The following is an 18,223-nucleotide window of genomic DNA, read 5'->3' on the forward strand; positions in this document are numbered from 1 at the left end:
CCTTCTGCTCAGCCTGCTGGCTCACAGCCTGTGACATGGAGGAGAAACCAACTTGATTACAGTGGCTGCTGAGTCTGCGGCTTATCCATTCCAGCAGCGAGCAGAGCTTATGCTGATGAGTAAAGCTGTCTAAAGGCATGGCCTTCCAGCAAGTCTAAAGAGAAAACACGCACTCCTATGAGATGCATCACCTGAAGGCACTCCTCTAATTCTCATCATAACCAATGTGTTCATTGTTCGGTTTCACCATTTAAAAAGCACCTTCCTCATCTTCCCTCTCTTAATCCAGGTAACTATGCCCAACCCAAGACCTGCAGGTTTCTCTCTCTTGATACCTCCCAACCCAATCCACATCTCATCACCTCCACAGCCATGTCTGGTCCAGACTCTTTTCCTCTCTCACCTGGCCCATGGCCAGAGCCTCCTCACTGGTCTCTGCACACACATTTTGTATCCACTCCCATCGTTTCACTCTCCTGCATACAACTATGCATGGCTTCCAAGGATTTTTTGGGTTTTGGTGTGTGTGTGTGTGTATTTTAGAGACAGGGTCTCACTCTGTCGCCCAGGCTGGAGTGCAGTGGTGTGATCGTAGCTCACTGCAGCCTCGAACTCCTGAGCTCTGGCGATCCTCCCACCTCAGCCTCTTGAGTAGCTGGGACTACAGGTGCATGCCACCATGCCCAGCTAATTTTTTATTTTTTGTACAGATGAGGTTTTACTACATTGCCCAAGCTGGTCTTGAACTCCTGGCCTCAAGCAATCCTCCCTTCTCAGCCTCCCCAAGTGCTAGGATTATGCATGAGCCACCGCATCTAGCCAATGGTTTCCAGTTTTCTTAAGACAAAGTCCCGAGTGCTAACCATGGCTCCCGGCCCTGCCTGCTCTGAGCGCTGCAAAGAGCTCAGGCTTTACCTCCTGCCACCTTCCCCTTAATGCTGGGCTCTGGCCCCTGCCACTTTCACCTTCTCTGAGCTCCTCGGTCCCACTCCCCACTTTCATATGCTCAGTAGCCACATGTGGCCAGTGGCCGCCATAGTGAACGGTCCCGCTCTCTTCTCTTCTTCATGCCCAGAGCAGCAGCAGCTCTGTACCAGGGCCACACTCTATTCTTCTTGCCCTCTTGCAGTTGATTTTCATCAGTTTCTATTTTTCTATTTGTTCTTGTGATGCAAAAACACATAATATGAGATGGACTCTCAATAAATTTTAAGTGTACAATGCACTTTTCTTAACTGTAAGCGCAGTGTTGTGCACGAGATCTCTAGAACTTTTTCATCTTGCACGACTGAAACACAACACCCATTGCATAGCAAATCCCCATTTCTCTCCCTCGACCAGTCCCTGGCAACCACCATTCTGCTTAGATTAGCCAGGCTCTCTATGAGTTTGACTACTTTAGATACTTCATACAAATGAAATAATACAGCATTTGTCCTTCTGTGACTGGCTTATTTCATTTAGCATAATGTCAGCCTAATGTCCTCGAGGTTTATCCATGTCATCCTTCCTTATGGCAGGATAATACTCCACAGTATGTGTTTTATATATACATACACATATAAAAATAACGAGCCGGGCGCACTGGCTCACGCCTGTAATTCCAGCACTTTGGGAGGCCAAGGCGGGTGGATCACGAGGTCAGGAGATCGAGAACATCCTGGCTAACATGGTGAAACCCCGTCTCTATTAAAAATACAAAAAATTAGCTGGGCGTGATGGCGGGTGCCTGTAGTCCCAGCTACTTGGGAGGCTGAGGCAGGAGAATAGCGTGAACCTAGCAGGTGGAGCTTGCGATGAGCCGAGATTGCGCCACTGCACTCCAGCCTGGGTGACAGAGCGAGACTCCGTCTCAAAAAAAATAAAAATTAAAAAAAAAAATGGATGGGTGAATATATATATTTACATATAAATATATATCATTCTTATGTATAATATATTTTAATATATAAATATATACTATATATAAAAACAACTGATATATAAATAATGGATGAATAGATAAAACATATATGTTATATATAAATATATATAAATAAAATGTGATTTTTATATAATTTATAAATTGTTTTTTACATATTATATATGTTATATATTACATATATATAACATTTTATACATCTATTCATCCATCAATGGACATTTAGATTGCTTCCACCTCTTGGCTATTATGAATAATGTTGCAATAGATATGGGAGTGCAAACATCTCTTCAAGGTTCTGATTTCAATTATTTTGGGTATATACCCAGAAGTGGAATTGCTGGATCCTACAGTTGTTGTATTTTTAATTTTTTCAAGAGCCTCCATCCTGTTTTCCATGGTGATTCTGCCATTTCACCTTCTGACCAACGGTGTGCAAGGGTCCCGATTTCTCCACATTCTTGCCAACCTCTTATTTTCAACACGTATTTTCTGGGTTTGTTGTCATTGTTACTGGTTTGTTTGATCATGATCATCTTAACAGGTATGAGGTGATACCTCATTCTGGTTTTGATTTGCCTTTCCCTAGGGAATAGTGATATTGAGTATCTTCTCACACACCTGTTGGCCATCTGTATGTCTTCTATGTCTATTCAACATCTGTTCATTGAAATGTCTATTCAATTCCTTTGCCCATTCGTTAAGCAAGTTCTGGGGGTTGTTGCTGTTGAGTTATAGGATTTCCTTATGTATTTTAGATACTAACCCCTTATCACACATTCTTTCTCTGTCTCTTCATTTTCAGCCTATGTGTGTTTTTAAATCTAAAGTGGGTCTTTTGGGCCAGGCGCGGTGGCTCACCTGTAATCCCAGCACTTTGGGAAGCCAAGGCAGGCAGATCACCTGAGGTCAGGAGTTCAAGACCAGTCTAGCCAACATGGTGAAACCCTGTCTCTACTAAAAATACAAAACTTAGCCAGGCATTATGGCAGGGGCCTGTAATCCCAGCTACTCAGGGGGCTGAGGCAGGAGAATCACTGGAACCTGGGAGGTGGAGGCTGCAGTGAGCCAAGCTCACACCACTGCTTTCTCAGCCTGGGTGACAGAGCGAGACTCCCATCACAAAAAAAAAAGAAAGAAAAAGAAAAAAAAGTTATAATTATAACAATTCATTTTAAGCTGAGAACAACTTAACTTCAGTCACATACAAAAACTCTACACTTTTACTTCTTCCCTCCCCAATTTATGTTGCCAGTGTCACAAATTACATCTTTTTATAATGTATATCCATTAGCATTTTTATAGTAATAGTTATTTTTATACCTTTGTCTTTTAACTTCTATACCAGAATTAATGGTGATGTATGTACCACCATTACAGTATACATTATTCTACATTTGTCTATATATTTTACTTCCCAGCAAACTTTATACTTTTGTGTGCTTTAATGATGTGTTTAATGTCCTTCCATCTTTCAGTACTGTCCACCTCTCCAGTTTGGCCTCAGACCCCCTCCCCATTCATCACACCAAACTGACCTATTTATAATTCCCACAGTGCACTCCACTTTCTTTGTCCTCTGAGCCTTTTCATGGGCTAGTCCTCCTCCCTGGAATACTCTTTCCCATCCCCTTTGTCAGGCTAACTCTTTCAGGAATCTGCTCAGTCAACGCTTCTCCAGAGAAGCACCCCTTGCTCTCCAGGCTGGGCTAGGGGACCCTTTTCTCTGTGCCCAGACCCTGGTGCCCTCTCCCCTGGCAGTGAACACACTGCATCATCATCTGCTGTTTTACCCCATCTCCCTCACCAGCCTGGGAGCTCCCTGAGGGCAAGGCTTGTGTTTTAATTGTCTCTACACCCCCGCACTTAACGCAGTGCCTGGCATGCAGTAGGTGCTCGATGCATGCTTTTTTTTTTTTTTTTTTTTTTTTTGAGACAGAATCTTACTCTATCACCCAGGCTGCACTCACTGCAACCTCTGCCTTTCAGGTTCAAGTGATTCTCCTTTCTCAGCCTCCCGAGTAGCTGGGATTACAGGCACCCACCACCACACCTGGCTAATTTTTGTATTTTTAGTAGAGGTGGGATTTCGCCATGTTGGTCAGGCTGGTCTCCCACTCCTGATCTCAGGTGATCCACCCGCCTCGACCTCCCAAAGTGCTGGGATTACAGGTGTGAACCCCCACGCCCGGCCAATGCATGCTTGTAATAAATGAATAAATGCACAGAATACTAACTTTCTAAGAGAGCTTACTCTCTGGTGGGTTGGGAAGAGGAAACTTGTATGCACTGAGTGCCTACTTTTTGCTAAGTGCTTTGTTAACTAGTTTACAGGCCCGGAAAGCGCAGAGAGGTTAAGTAACTTGCCCAAGGTCACAGAGGTAGGATGTAGAGCAAGATGCCAACCTCCCCCTCACTCTCATATTCAGCCATTTGCTATATCCAAACCCTGTCATTTTTTAATCTCCAAGATAGGCCCTGCACCTCTCCATGGCTAACTATCTCCAAGGCCACCATGGTAGCTGAGGGCACCATCCTCTCGCTCCTAGGAAACTGTAACAGCTTCCGTTCTGACTTCCTTGCAACCTGCTCTTTACAAAGCAGCCAAGGGACCTCCCAGAACACAAATCCAACATTGTCACTCCAACTGTGTCAATGGCTCCTATTAGGATAAAGCCCACCTCCTTACTAAGAACCACAGGTCTTGCATGGTCTGACCATGCCACCCTCTCCAGGTTAATTCACATCACTCTTCTCCTCCTCACCTCCTCATTCTTGCCTCAGTTTCTCTAACCTGCCAGCTCGTGCCAGCCCCAGGGCCTTTGCACTTGCAGTTCTGTCTCTAGAATGATCCTCCACAGAGCCCCATGCGGCTCACTCCCTAATATCACCGAGGGCTTTGCTCAAACATCACCTCCTCAGGTGACATTTCAGGTGACCGCTCTGCAACAGTTCCCCTGGAGTCACTCTCTAAACCTGCACCGTCCCATGGTTCACAGAAGTAGGGATGAGCCTGGCCTGGCACACACAGCACCTGACACCCATCCCAGGTCTCCTGTCTCTTGCAGCTTCTGGCTACTTGTGGGAAACCTGTTACCTGACTAAGGTGTGGCGGCAGCAGCAACCAAGGCACAGAGCAGAGTGTGCTCAAGAACTGACCCTGGGCCCCATAACCCCAACTCTTGGGGAGCCTGAGGCAGGAGGATTGCTTGAGCCCAGAAGCTTGAAATCAGCCAGGGCAACATAGCAAGAACCTGTCTCTACAAAAAAACATATTTAAAACTTAGTTGGGCATGGTCATGGGATGTAGAGTCCCAGCTCCTTGGGATGCCAAGGTGAGAGGATCCCTTGAGACTGGGAGGTCGAGGCTGCAGGGAGCCATGATGAAGCCACTACACTCTAGCCTGAGCAACACAGTGAGATCCTGTTTCAAGAAAAGAAAAGACAGAAAGAAAAGAAAAAGAAAGAGAGAGAGAGAAAGAAAGAAAAGAAAAGAAAGAGAAGGAGAGAGAGAGGGAGGGAGGGAAAGAAGAAGAAGAGGGAGGAGGAGGGGGAGGGGAGGAGGAGGAGAGGAAGGAAGGAAGGAAGGAAGGAAGGAAAGAAGGAAAAAAAAAACAAAACTCACCCTGCCCAGCCCAGCCTGCCAAGTGCTGTGGCTATAGTAGTCAGGGGCCTGTGTGTGGCCCAGTGCCCAGCCTGGGCTGGAACAGCAACTGTCCCATGCTGCGGGGAAGTTTGCCTAGATAAGAAAGCTCGGTGTCTGCCTTCCAGGCAGTTCACAGGCTTATTCACAGGGAAGATAATGAGTAAATAAATGGCCACATCGGGACATGGTTGGAGATGCCAAAGATGTGTGAGCCCAGAGGAGGAACTGGGGCCAGCTGGAGGCCATGGCAGCTTGCCTGGAGGTCAGCACAGCTGAGTCCTGAAGACCAGTGGGCTTAGCCAAGCTAAGCAGAGTCAGACAGGTGGTGTCCTGGGCCGAGAGGAGGGCATGGGGAAAGTGTAGATGCCCACCATGGCATGTCTGAGACACCAAGTGGTTCTGTGTGCCTGAAAGAATATTGGGGGAGGGGTAATAGAATGGGGTGAAACTGAGGAAGAGGAGAGAGAACGAGTTTGGACCTCTTCCAAACTCCTCCTGGTGAGGAAACACTGGGAGTTTCCAAACTGAAGAGTGGCCAGATCCCAGCCCTCCCCAGCTCTCCAGGGCCTCCAGCAGAAGGGACTTTCCTCCAACTTTCACAGTCCTTCAGGGCCCAGCCTAGACCCTCTCCCTCTTACCTGCCATTTCCCATCCACAGGGGCCACTCCCTCACTCCAAGTTCTTTCTGCTCAATGGGAATAACTTTGGCCTTCATTATAGACTTGACCCAGTGCTCAAAAGTGCTCTTCAACTATTCACAATTGCAAAGTCATGGAATCAACCCAGGTGCCCATCAACAGTGGATTGGATAAATAAAAGGTGGCACATATACACCATGGAATACTATGCAACCATAAAAAAGAACAAAATCATGTCCCTTGCAGCAACATGGATGCAGCTGGAGAGCATTATGCTAAATGAATTAACCCAGAAACAGAAAACCAAATACCTCTTGTTCTTACTTATAAGTGGGAGCTAAACATTGGGTAAACATGGACACAAAGATGGAAATAACAAACACTAGGGACTCCAAAAGCAGGGAGGGAGGAGAGGGACAAGGGCTGGAAAACTACCTATTAAGTACTACGTTCACTATTTGGGTGATGGTTTTGATAAAAGGTCAAGCCTCAGCATTACTAATATATCCGTGTAACAGACCTGCACATGCACCCCCTGAATCTAAAATTTTTTAAGTGCTCTGCAAACCTCAAGCAATTAGAGAGCGTGAGGCTTGTCATGGCTGCTTCTATTACATGCTGGTAATTCCCCTTGTTAGCTTCTACTGGAAACAAGGTTGTCTGCACATTCCTGACTTACTCCTGCCTAAGAGCAGGATACTGAAAGGTGGAGGAGGTGGAGGACAGAGAAGAGCAAGGGGGTGTATTAGTCAGGTATCACCAGAGAAACAGAACCGAGAGGCTGCACACACACACACAGAGAGAGAGAGAGACAGAGAGAGAGAGATTCATTTTGAGGAGTTGGCTCATGTGATTATGGGAGTTGACAAATACGAAATCCGCAGGGCAGGCCAGCAGGTTTGAGTCCTAGGGAAGAGTTGTTGCTGCAGCTCAAGTTCAAAGTCCAGAAACTGGACTTTATGCTGCAGTCTGAAGGCAGAATTCCTTCTTCCTTGAGAGAATAGCCACAGGAAACTAATACAGCATTGGACTGCAGGCAGAGAGGGATTATTCTAGAAGATAGATCCTCAGTGGTCATCAAAAGGTTCAACACTAGGTGATGCAACTATAGAAACACCAAGAAGGGGCAGGGTAGGGTCCCCATCTTGGAGAAACTCAGAGCTCAAGCAGGATCTGTGGCTTTGAGCAGGGGTTCACAGCACAGGAACACCCACTCCTGAAGGTGGTGAAGTATGTCCAAGGAGACCCTGTTAAAAGGCTCTGTTGATCCCAGGCCCTGAGCAGGTGACTTCTACTTCATTGCAGTCAGGAATTGGACTTCTATTTATCTTTTTGTCTTACGGGCATAGTAGCCATGCCTGGCACACAGTAGGTGCTCAGTAAATGTTTGTTAAATGAATAAGTTTATCTGCCCCTCTTCTGCAAATTGAAGATGGAATTGACCCCGGGAGAGTTATCCTCAGCTTAGAGACTCTCCTCATGGGTCAGACTCCCACCTCCAGCTAAGAAACTTTTTTGATTCTTATGACGTCACCTTGATGGCTTCAAATCAACCATGGTGGGAATGTTTACACCATGGGAATTAGCAAATGCTACAAATCAGGCTATTTCCCCAACAAGCCAGTTGTTAAGCACTTTCCAGGATACCACTGTAGGATTGTCACTGCCTACATCCCCCAGTCTAAGGATTGCTTCCACAGTAACTGCCATGAGATGCAGAAGGATGTTCAGCAAGAAATATGGGGAAAGCAAGTTGTGTATTATCTTTGGCACTGGTCTTTTGTCATGAGCCCTGGTAATATATTTTAGTTTTTTTACAAAGAGTTTTAATAGCTCAAGAGACTGAAGGCAGCCACCAAGCCTGGGGCTGACACAGCCTCCTCAAGCCACCAAACTTTAGGCAGTCATAATTTCCCCATCAGGTGGAAAGCAAACATTCCACCTATGAACTCATTAAACAGGGAGATTACAGCATTTCCCAAAGCGTGAACTGGGGAACCTTGCCTCAGTGTCATCTGGAACACTGCTTAAAATGAGGATTAGTGCTTGAGCTCAGGAGTTCAAGGCTGCAGTGAGATATGATCGCACCACTGCACTCCAGTCTGGGTGACAGAGCAAGATGCTGTCTCAAGAATAAATAAAATGCAGATTAGACCTCCAGAAACCCAGTCTCCAAGCCAACTGAACCACCACATGCACGCTCCCCCGGCTTGAGAACCAGCTTAATGAGCCCACCCCCAGCAAAGCTGAACCATTTTGCCAAAAACTCCCACCACCTAGGCCACTGAGGCACTTGCAAACATCACTAAGTGGATTCCAACTGAAGAAACTGCCCAGAAACTATACTACTGTGTCTACCAGGAATCGCAGCCAACATACCCTACACAACTGACTCTCTACAGGACCCATCTACAAGAATAAGTCTTTCCCTATGGAAGCTAGTCCATAAAATTGAAAGAGGCAACTGTTTCACCAGATATGCAGATATCAACATAGGGACATAGAAACATGAAAAAGCAAGCAAATGTAACACCTCTTAAGGAGCATGATAATTCTCTCCAACACACACCAGAGAAAAGAAAGTGTATGAAATGCCAGAAAAGGAATTCAAATAATGATCTTAAGGAAACTGTGAGATACAAGAGAATGTAGATAGATAATTCAACGGACTCAGGAAAACAATTAATTATCTAAATGAGAAATTCAACAAAGAGATACATATCATAAAAAAGAACCGAACAGAAACCTGGAGCTACAGAATTCAATGAATGAAATAAAAAATACAAGAGAGAGCTTCAACAACAGACTAGATTAAGCAGAAGAAAGAATTTCTGAACTTGAAGATAGGTCTTTAAAAAAAAAAAAAGCAGAACAAAAAGAATTCAAAAAATAAAGCCTACAGGACTTATAGGACACCATAAAGTGAACAAATATTTGCATTATGGGAGTTCAGAAGAAGAGATGAGAAAAGACATCTGATGTTTAATAAAATAATAGGGGAAAACTTTCCAAGTCTTGGGAGAGATACAAACATCCAGAAGCTCAAAGGTTCCCAAATAGATTTAACCCTAAAGGATCCTTTTTAAGGAATATTATAGTCAAATTGTCAAAAAATTGGAAACAATGAGTTGAGGAACCTCAGGAGAAATGTCAGGAACCAAAAATCTTGCAGAATACAGTGTCAGCTGCAGGCAAGAAAAGACAGGTCTTCCACCCAAATGTCAGCTCTGGTTCACAGGCACCTTGGGAGATGTTTTGTGAAATGAAGGACCATATCCATACTTCTAGATCTCCTGCCCTTTCATCACAACCTCTGTAGCAGGGAGGGGACTTCTCCTGTGGGGCATCCTAATGAAGTGGTTATAAAATGCATGGCCAAAAGAGCCTGTATTAGTCAGGGTTCACTGGAGAAACAGGACTGATCAGATGTATGTAGAGAAAGAGATTTATTATAAGGATTTGGCTCATGTGATTATGGAAGCCAGTAAGTCCCAATATTTACATGATGAGTCAACAAGCTGGAGATTCTGGAGAGCTGATGTTGTGGTTTCAGTTCAGGTCTGAAGTTCTGGGAACCAGGACAACTGATGATGTTATTTCTCTCTGAAGGCTAGCAGACTGAAAACCCTGGAAGAACTGATATTTCAAGTCCAAGGACAGGGGGAAAGCCCATATCCCAGCTCAAAGGCAGTCAGGCAGGAAGAAATTCCTCTTACTCAGGGAAAAGTCAGCTTTTTTTGTTCTGTCTCGGCCTTTGACGGATTGGATGAGGCCCACCCACATTAGGGAGCACAATCTGCTTTACTTAGTCCACATATTCAAATGTTAATCTCATCCACAAATACACAGACACACCTAGACTGGACACCCCATGGCCCAGTCAATGTGACACATGAAATTGACTATTGCTGAGCCCACAGTATCATTGGAACAGCCCCACTGAGAAATTCTAACTCCTTGCATTAATTGTGTAGCCCTCTACAGTGTGCAAAGCACTTTGCATGTGCTTTATGTCATATCCAGGTCTTAGTTTCCCCACAGCACTCTCCCCATATGCCCATATTTTCTTTCTTTTTTTTTTTTTTTTTTTTTTACTTTATATTCCGGGATACATGAGTAGAATGTGCAGGTTTGTTACATAGGTATACGTGTGCCATGATGGTTTGCTGCACCTATCAACCTGCCACTGAAGTTTTAAGCCCAGCATAGATTCGCTATTTGTCCTGATGCTCTCCCTCCCCTCACCACCCCCCAACAGGCCCCAGTGTGTTGTTCCCCTCCCTGTGTCCATGTGTTCTCATTGTTCAACTCCCACTTATCAGTGAGAACATGCAGTGTTTGGTTTTCTGTTCCTATGTTAGTTTCCTGAGGATGATGGGTTCCAGCTTCATCCATGTCCCTGCAAAGTACATGATCTCCTTCCCTTTTGTGGCTACATAGTATTCCATGATGTATATGTACCACGTTTTCTTTATCCAGTCCATCATTGATGGGCATTTAGGTTGGTTCCATGTCTTTGCTATTGTGAATAGTGCTGCAGTAAACATACATGTGAATGTATCTTTATAATAGAATGATTTATATTCCTTTGGGTATATACTTAGTAAGGGGATTGTTGGGTCAAATGGTATTTCTGGTTCTAGATCCTTGAGGAATTGCCACACTGTCTTACACAATGGTTGAACTAATTTACGTTCCCACCAACAATGTAAAAGCATTCCTATTTCACCACAGCCTCACCAGCATCTGTTGTTTCTTGACTTTTCAATAATCCCCATTCTGACTGGTGTGAGATGGTATCTCATTGTGGTTTTGAGTTGCATTTCTCTAATGATCAGTGATGTTGAGCTTTTTGTCATATGTTTGTTGGCCACATAAATGTCTTCTTTTGAGAAGTCTCTGTTCATCATGTCCTTTGCTCACTTTTAGATGGAGTTGTTTGTTTGTTTGTTTTCATGTAAATTTGTTTAAGTTCCTTGTAAATTCTGGTTACTAGACCTTTGTCAGATGGGTAGATTGAAAAAATTTTCTCCAATTTTGTAGGTTGCCTGTTCACTCTGATAATAGTTTATTTTGCTGTGAAGAAACTCTTTAGTTTAATTAGATCCCATTTGTCAATTTTAGCTTCCGTTGCAGTTGCTTTTGGTGATTTCATCACAAAAGCTTTGCCCATGCCTATGTCCTGAATGGTATTGCCTAGGTTTTCTTCTAAGGTTCTTATGGTTTTGGGTTTTACATTTAAGTCTTTAATCCATCTTGAGTTAATTTTCATATAAGGTGTAAGGAAGAGGGTCCAGTTTCAGTTTTCTGCATGTGGTTAGCCAGTTTTCCCAACACCATTTGTTAAATAGAAAATCCTTTCCCCATTGCTTGTTTTTGTCAGGTTTGTCAAATATCAGTTAGTTGTAGATGTGTGGTCTTATTCTGAGGTCTCTGTTCTGTTCCATTGGTCTATACATCTATTTTGGTACCAGTACCATGCTGTTTCAGTTGCTGTAGCCTTGTAGTATAGTTCGAAGTCAGGTATCATGATGACTTCAGCGTCGTTCTTTTTGCTTAGGATTGTCTAGGCTATGTGGGCTCTTTTTTGGCTCTATATGAATTTTAAAGTAGTTTTTACTAATTCTGTGAAGAATGTTAATGGTAGTTTGGTGGGAATAGCATTCAATCTATAAATTACTTTGGCCAGTACAGCCATTTTCACAATATTGGTTCTTCCTATCCATGAGGATGGAATGTTTTTGCATTTCTTTGTGTCCTCTCTTATTTCCTTGAGCATTGGTTTGTAGTTCTCCTTGAAGAGGTCCTTCACATCCCTTGTTAGCTGTATTTCTAGGTATTGTATTCTTTGTGTAGCAATTGTGAATGGGAGTTCAATCATGATTTGGCTCTCTGCTTGTCTATTGTTGGTGTATAGGAATGCTTGTGATTTGTACACATTGATTTTGTTCTTCTGAGACTTTCCTGAAGTTGCTTATCAGGTTAAGGAGTTTTTGGGGCTGAGACAATAGGGCTTTCTAAGTATAGGATCATGTCATCTGCAAACAGAGACAATTTGGCTTCCTCTCTTCCTATTTGAATATGCTTCATTTTTTTCTCTCGCCTGATTGCCCTGGCCAGAACTTCCAATGCTATGTTGAATAGGAGTGGTGAGAGAGGGCATCCTTGTCTCGTGCCGGTTTTTAAAGGGAATGCTTCCAGCTTTTGCCCATTCAGTATGATATTGGCTGTGGGTTTGTTGTAAACAGCTCTTATTATTTTGAGATATGTCCCATCAATACCTAGTTTGTTAAGGGTTTTTAACATGAAGTGATGCTGAATTTTATGGAAGGCCTTTTCTGTATCTATTGAGATAATCTTGTGCTTTTTGTCATTGGTTCTGTTTATGTGATGGATTACATTTATTGATTTGCATATGTTGAACCAGCCTTGCATCCCAGGAATGAAGCCTACTTGATTGTGGTGGATAAGCTTTTTGATGTGCTTCTGGATTTGGTTTGCCAGTATTCTGTTGAGGATTTTCGCATCGATGTTCATCAGGAATATTGGCCTGAAGTTTTCTTTTTTTGTTATGTCTCTGCCCAGGTTTTGGCATCAGGATGATGCTGGCCTCATAAAATGAGCACTCTGCCCACATTTTCTTTCTTTCTCTCTTTTGCGCAGTTGGCAGGCCACCATATACACACCCGCTGTCTGGCATCTTCTTCTGTTTCCTTTAACAACACAGCTTGGCAGGTATCCTCTGACCAGCCACATAAAACTGCCTCCTTTGTTAAAGAATTTGGTCTATGCGACATTTTGAATCCCTCTGAGCCAGGTGGAAATATGGCCTCTGGGCATGACTGGAGCAGTAAGGGAGTATTACAATTATTTATACTATGTTCTCCTTTCCCCTGATATTATAATAATAACTGACACTTACTGCCTGCTCATCCCAGCTGGTTTGCATATGTTACCTCCAATGTTTACAAGATCCCTGCAAGGGAAGGAACATCATTTGCATTTTACTGAAGAAGAAACTGAAGTTCAGAGGGCTGAAACATTGGCTATGAGCCTCAGGTCTGTCCAACGTCCATCCTCTCTCAGCTGTTTCCTCCCTAACATGGGAATCAGAACCAATCGCAGTGCCTGCCACGTTGCCAGCCCCTCTGGGGAGAAATTGCCCTCTCTGAAGCCCCTGCTGAAGTGAGCCCTCTACAGACCACAGGGCCCAGCCACTCTGGCACCTGCTGACCAACCAGGGGACCACCCAAGCCACAGCAGCATGAAATAGACTCCTAGTCTCCAGAGCCTGAGTGTGAAATAATGGAGGAATTGTCCACATAAAATCAGGGTGGGATCACAAGCCAGGAGGTGGAGTTGGAGCCTCAATAAGCACAGTTGGGAAGAAGTAGAAGCCGCAAAGAAGTTGAGCTGCTAAGCAGAAAAAAAGATCAGCTGAGTGGAGGTGAGAATAAATCTGGAGCAGAGGCATGGAGCGTGTGTAATGAACCAGGAAGCTGCCCTGGGGGTTCGGATGTGGCCAGGCCAGGATTTGGAGCCTGCGCAGCTTCCATGGAGCCACTGCATGGCCTCACCCTTTTTTCTTTGAAACAGGGCCTCACTCTGTCCCCAAGGCTGGAGTGCAGTGGTGCAATCATAGTTCACTGCAGTCTCGAACTCCTGGGCTGAAACAATCCTCCCGCCTCAGCCTCCCAAGTAGCTGGGATCACAGGTGTGTGAAAAAAAATTAGCTAATTTTTTCATATTTTGTAGAGATGGGGTCTCACTCTCTTGCCCAGGTTGGTCTCAAACTCCTGGCCTCAAGTGATCCTCCTGCCTCAGTCACCCCTTCTTAAAAACAGTAATTTTGTGCTTCTGTTTAAATAACACATCCAGAAGAGGTGAGCCCATGGAGGCAGAAAGCAGATGGCATTGCCAGCGGTGGAGAGAGGGGAAATGGGGAGATAGTGCTGTGGGCACGGGCTTTCCTTTTGGGGTGATGAAAACATATTGGAACTAGACAGAGGTGGCAGTGGCACAGCATTGTGAGACATTGTTCCACTGAACAGTTCAACTTAAAATGACTAATTTTATGTTACGTGAATTTAACCTTAATAACAGCAATCACAATAATAATAATAATAATAATAATTTTAAAACAGAACAACAACCTCCCCCCACAGATGAAAAGTTTCCAGCTCTGCCAGGCCTATACAGAGAGTCCTTGCACCGACCTACTCCTGTGGCACCCCAGGTTCCAAGGAACAAAGTTTGAGAACCACACATTAAATCACTACAGCACATCAAGCTTCCTTATGTAGTACTTTCCAGTATCATCTGCCTATAAAATGTGCATGAAAGTCTGAAGAGATTTCTCAGGCTCTTCAAACTTATTCAAAGATCATTTTAGAAGTGAAAATAGCCTTAAAGATAACTTTTGGAGAATTTCAATTTATTTGTGAGTTAATGGCAGCTGGGATATCGTAAAAGAGCATTTGGTCAAAGGACCTGAGTATGAATTCTAACTCCATGTACAAGAAACAGCTTCTCAGAGCCTCTGTTAGCCGTATTTTCCACGCAATGGCAATAAGACTGCCTGAACAGTCATATGAGAACCAAATGAGATAGAATGCCAGGGCAGTGGCTCACATCTGTAGTCCCAGCACTTTGGAAGGCAGAGCAGGGAGGATCGTTTGAGTCCAGGGGTTCGAGACACACCTGGGCAACATAGCGAGATCCCATCTCTACAAAAATTTAAAAATTAGCTGGGTGTGGTGGTGTGTGCCTGTAGCCCCAGCTACTCAGAAAGGTGAGGTGGGAGGATCATTTGAGCCCAGGAGGTTGAGGTTGCAGTGAGTTGCATGCCACTGCACTTCAGCCTGGGTGACAGAGTGAGACTGACAAAAAAAAAAAAAAAAAAAAAAGAACTAAGTGAGATAGGAATCGGAAGCAAGCCCAAGGACATAAAGAATGCACACGAAGCTGGGCATGGCGGCTCACGCCTGTAATCCCAGCACTTTGGGAGGCTGAGGCAGCAGATCACCTGAGGTCAGGAGTTCGAGACCAACCTGGCCAACATGGTGAAACCCCGTCTCTACTAAAACTACAAAAATTTGCTGGGGGTGTGGCATGCTCCTGTAATCCCAGCTACTCAGGAGGCTGAAGTAAGAGAACTGCTTGAACCCAGGAGGCGGAGGTTGCAGTGAGCTGAGATCACACCATTGCACTCCCAGCCTGGGTGACAAAAGTGAAACTCCATCTCAAAAAAAAAAAAAAAAAAGAATGCACATGAAATTTTTCCTTTACAAGAAAAAAATAAAGGACAATTCATGCAATAGGTACAGCTATAAAAAAAATTGATGTTGAGGAAGAGCATTTATCCATGTGAAAAGATTCATAAAATATTGCAGAGTGAAAGAAAAAGCAGACATCAAAAGATCCTGCTGAATGCACCATTAATTTTGTAAATATGTATGTCTTGTCATCTTACACAAATATATAATTTTATAATTGGATAGAATTTGGTAATTATTCATCAGTTTGCAGTATGTATAATTTATGTGTGTATGTGTGGGTGTATACATACATTTAAAACTGTAAGATTATTTTCAAAATATTAGGAGTGGTTATTCCTGGGTAGCAGGATGTAAGAGAGATGTTGAATTTTTGTGTTTTCTCTGGGTTTTTTTTTTTTTTCAAACTGTTTGCATCAAGTATGACTTGTTTATAATAGAAGGTGAAGGAGAATTACCCAGTGGATACACCTGCCTTTGTCTCAGATGATTGGCAGTATTCCTGAATCTGTGCAACCTACTTTATAGTTTAGCACTTTGAATTATATGTAAACTGAACCATCTGGAAAGTGTTTATGTATTAGATTATTCAGCTGTGAAAACTGGCTAAAGTAAAACAGACATATCTTAACATGTGTACATACAAGAAAGGTTATTCTGTCAGAGTCCGATTTGGAGAAATTTGCTTTGTTTGGTTTTTTGGTTTGGCTTAGTTTAGCTAAACCTGGTTTTTTTTGTCTGGTCTTTTTTTTTTTTTTTTTTTAAGAGATGAGGTCTCGATCTATTGCTGAGGCTGGAGTGCAGTGGCACAATGACAGCTCACTGCAGCCTCAACCTCCCGGGCTCAAGAGATTCTCCCACCTCAGACTCCCAATTAGCTGGGAGTACAGGCACGCGCCACCCTACCCGGTTAATTTTGCTCTCTGTTTTTAAACATGGGACCTCACTATGTTGCCCAGGCTGTATAAGGCATGTTTAGACAATGATTTCAAGGACTTTTTCTGTAGAGCGAAGGTGAGAAATAGGTTGGTAGTTGGGAAAGAAAGGAAAGTCCAAAGAGGGTATTTTCCCTTCTGTTTTAAAAGTAATTAAAGACACACTGTTGTCATGGTTGTATTTTGAATTTTTTAAATTTTTGTGGGTACAAAGTAGTTGTATATATTTATGGGGTAGTCATGGGTGTATTTTGGAGACACTTCTGGATGTAATAAGATTCTGTTACTGAAATTCATTTTCTCTCTTCCTGCGCTCCTCACTAATATGTCTCAGGGTGTTATGGGTTAAATCATGTCCTTCCAAAAATTCATAGGTTTAAGTCCTAACCCCCAGGACCTGAGAAAAGGACCATATTTGGAAACAGGGTCCTTGCAGATCTAATTAGTAAGGTGAGGTCACGCTGGAGAAGGGTGAGCCCTAAATCAATATGACTGATGACCTTATAAAAAGAGGGAAGATGCTAGGCACAGTGGCTCATGCCTGTAATCCCAGCACTTTGGGAAGCCAAGGAGAGAGAATTGCTTGAGCCTGGGAGTTCAAGACCAGCCTGGGCAACATAGCCAGACCCAGTCTCTACAAAAAATAAAAATTAACCTGGCAAGATGACACATGCCTGTAGTCCCAACTACTCAGGAAGCTGAAGTGAGAGGGTCGCTTGAGCCCAGGAGTTCAAGGTTGCAGTGTGCTACAATCATGCCACTGCACTCCAGCCCAAGTAACCGAGCAAGACCCTATCTCTTTAAAACATTTAAATTAGAAAAAAAAGGCTGGGCACTGTGGCTCATGCCTGTAGTCCCAGCACTTTGGGAGGCCGAGGCGGGCGGATCACTTGAGGCCAGGAGTCCAAACTCCGTCTCTACTAAAAATACAAAAAATTAGCCAGGCGTGGTGGTGCACACCTGTAATGTCAGCTACTCAGGAGGCTGACGCAGGAGAATCGTTTGAACCCAGGAGACAGAGGCTGCAGTGAGCCAAGATCGTGCCATTGCACTCCAGCCTGGGCAACAGAGTGAGACTCCATCCCAAAAAAAAAAAAAAGGTAAAGAAAGAGAGGGAGGGAGGGAGGGAGGGAAGGAAGAAGGGGGAAAGAAGGGAAAAGAAGGAAAAAGAAAAAAGAAACAAGAAACAAGACAGTCCCCGGCAAACCAGGACAACTGTTCTCTCTACTTAGAAGGCAAGACCTATTTAGAGTCCAAATTGAAACATGGATGGACAGAGAAGCCCTGCTGCAGCAGGCCTGGCTTTGGAAGCCAGAAAGGAGACTGCCCCCAAGAGGCTCTATTTTGAACCCTTTGTGTTAATAACAGAGGAGGGAGCCCTTGAGACACAAAGCTGCTTCGGAAGGCTACCTTTGTCCACTCCCCCCTCTAGCGGAATCTCTTGCTCATTTTCCAGAAAAACCAACCCATTCAACAATGAATGACAGCAAAGGAATAGGCTTGACCTCCACACAAAGATGCCATAATAAAGAGGACATGGAAGAACAGCTTAACTTTCCAACACACGAGAAAACATCCCAGGCAAATGAAGCGCACAGCAAATGACAGCCAAGACCCAAGATTTCAACGTCAGCTAAAACGAATTAAGAAACTAATTGAATTTTTGAAAGAACAACACAAACATGAAATATAAGAGCTTAGAGATTGTGAAAAAGAAATTGACAGTGCTCAGAGAAAAAATTGGAAATCGTTTTGGAAACAAAGGGAAAATTACAGGGAAGACACAGGAGAACAGACAACAAGGAAAG

The sequence above is a fragment of the Nomascus leucogenys genome, chromosome 17, assembly GCF_006542625.1.
Source record: "Nomascus leucogenys isolate Asia chromosome 17, Asia_NLE_v1, whole genome shotgun sequence".
Classification (NCBI taxonomy): domain Eukaryota; kingdom Metazoa; phylum Chordata; class Mammalia; order Primates; family Hylobatidae; genus Nomascus; species Nomascus leucogenys.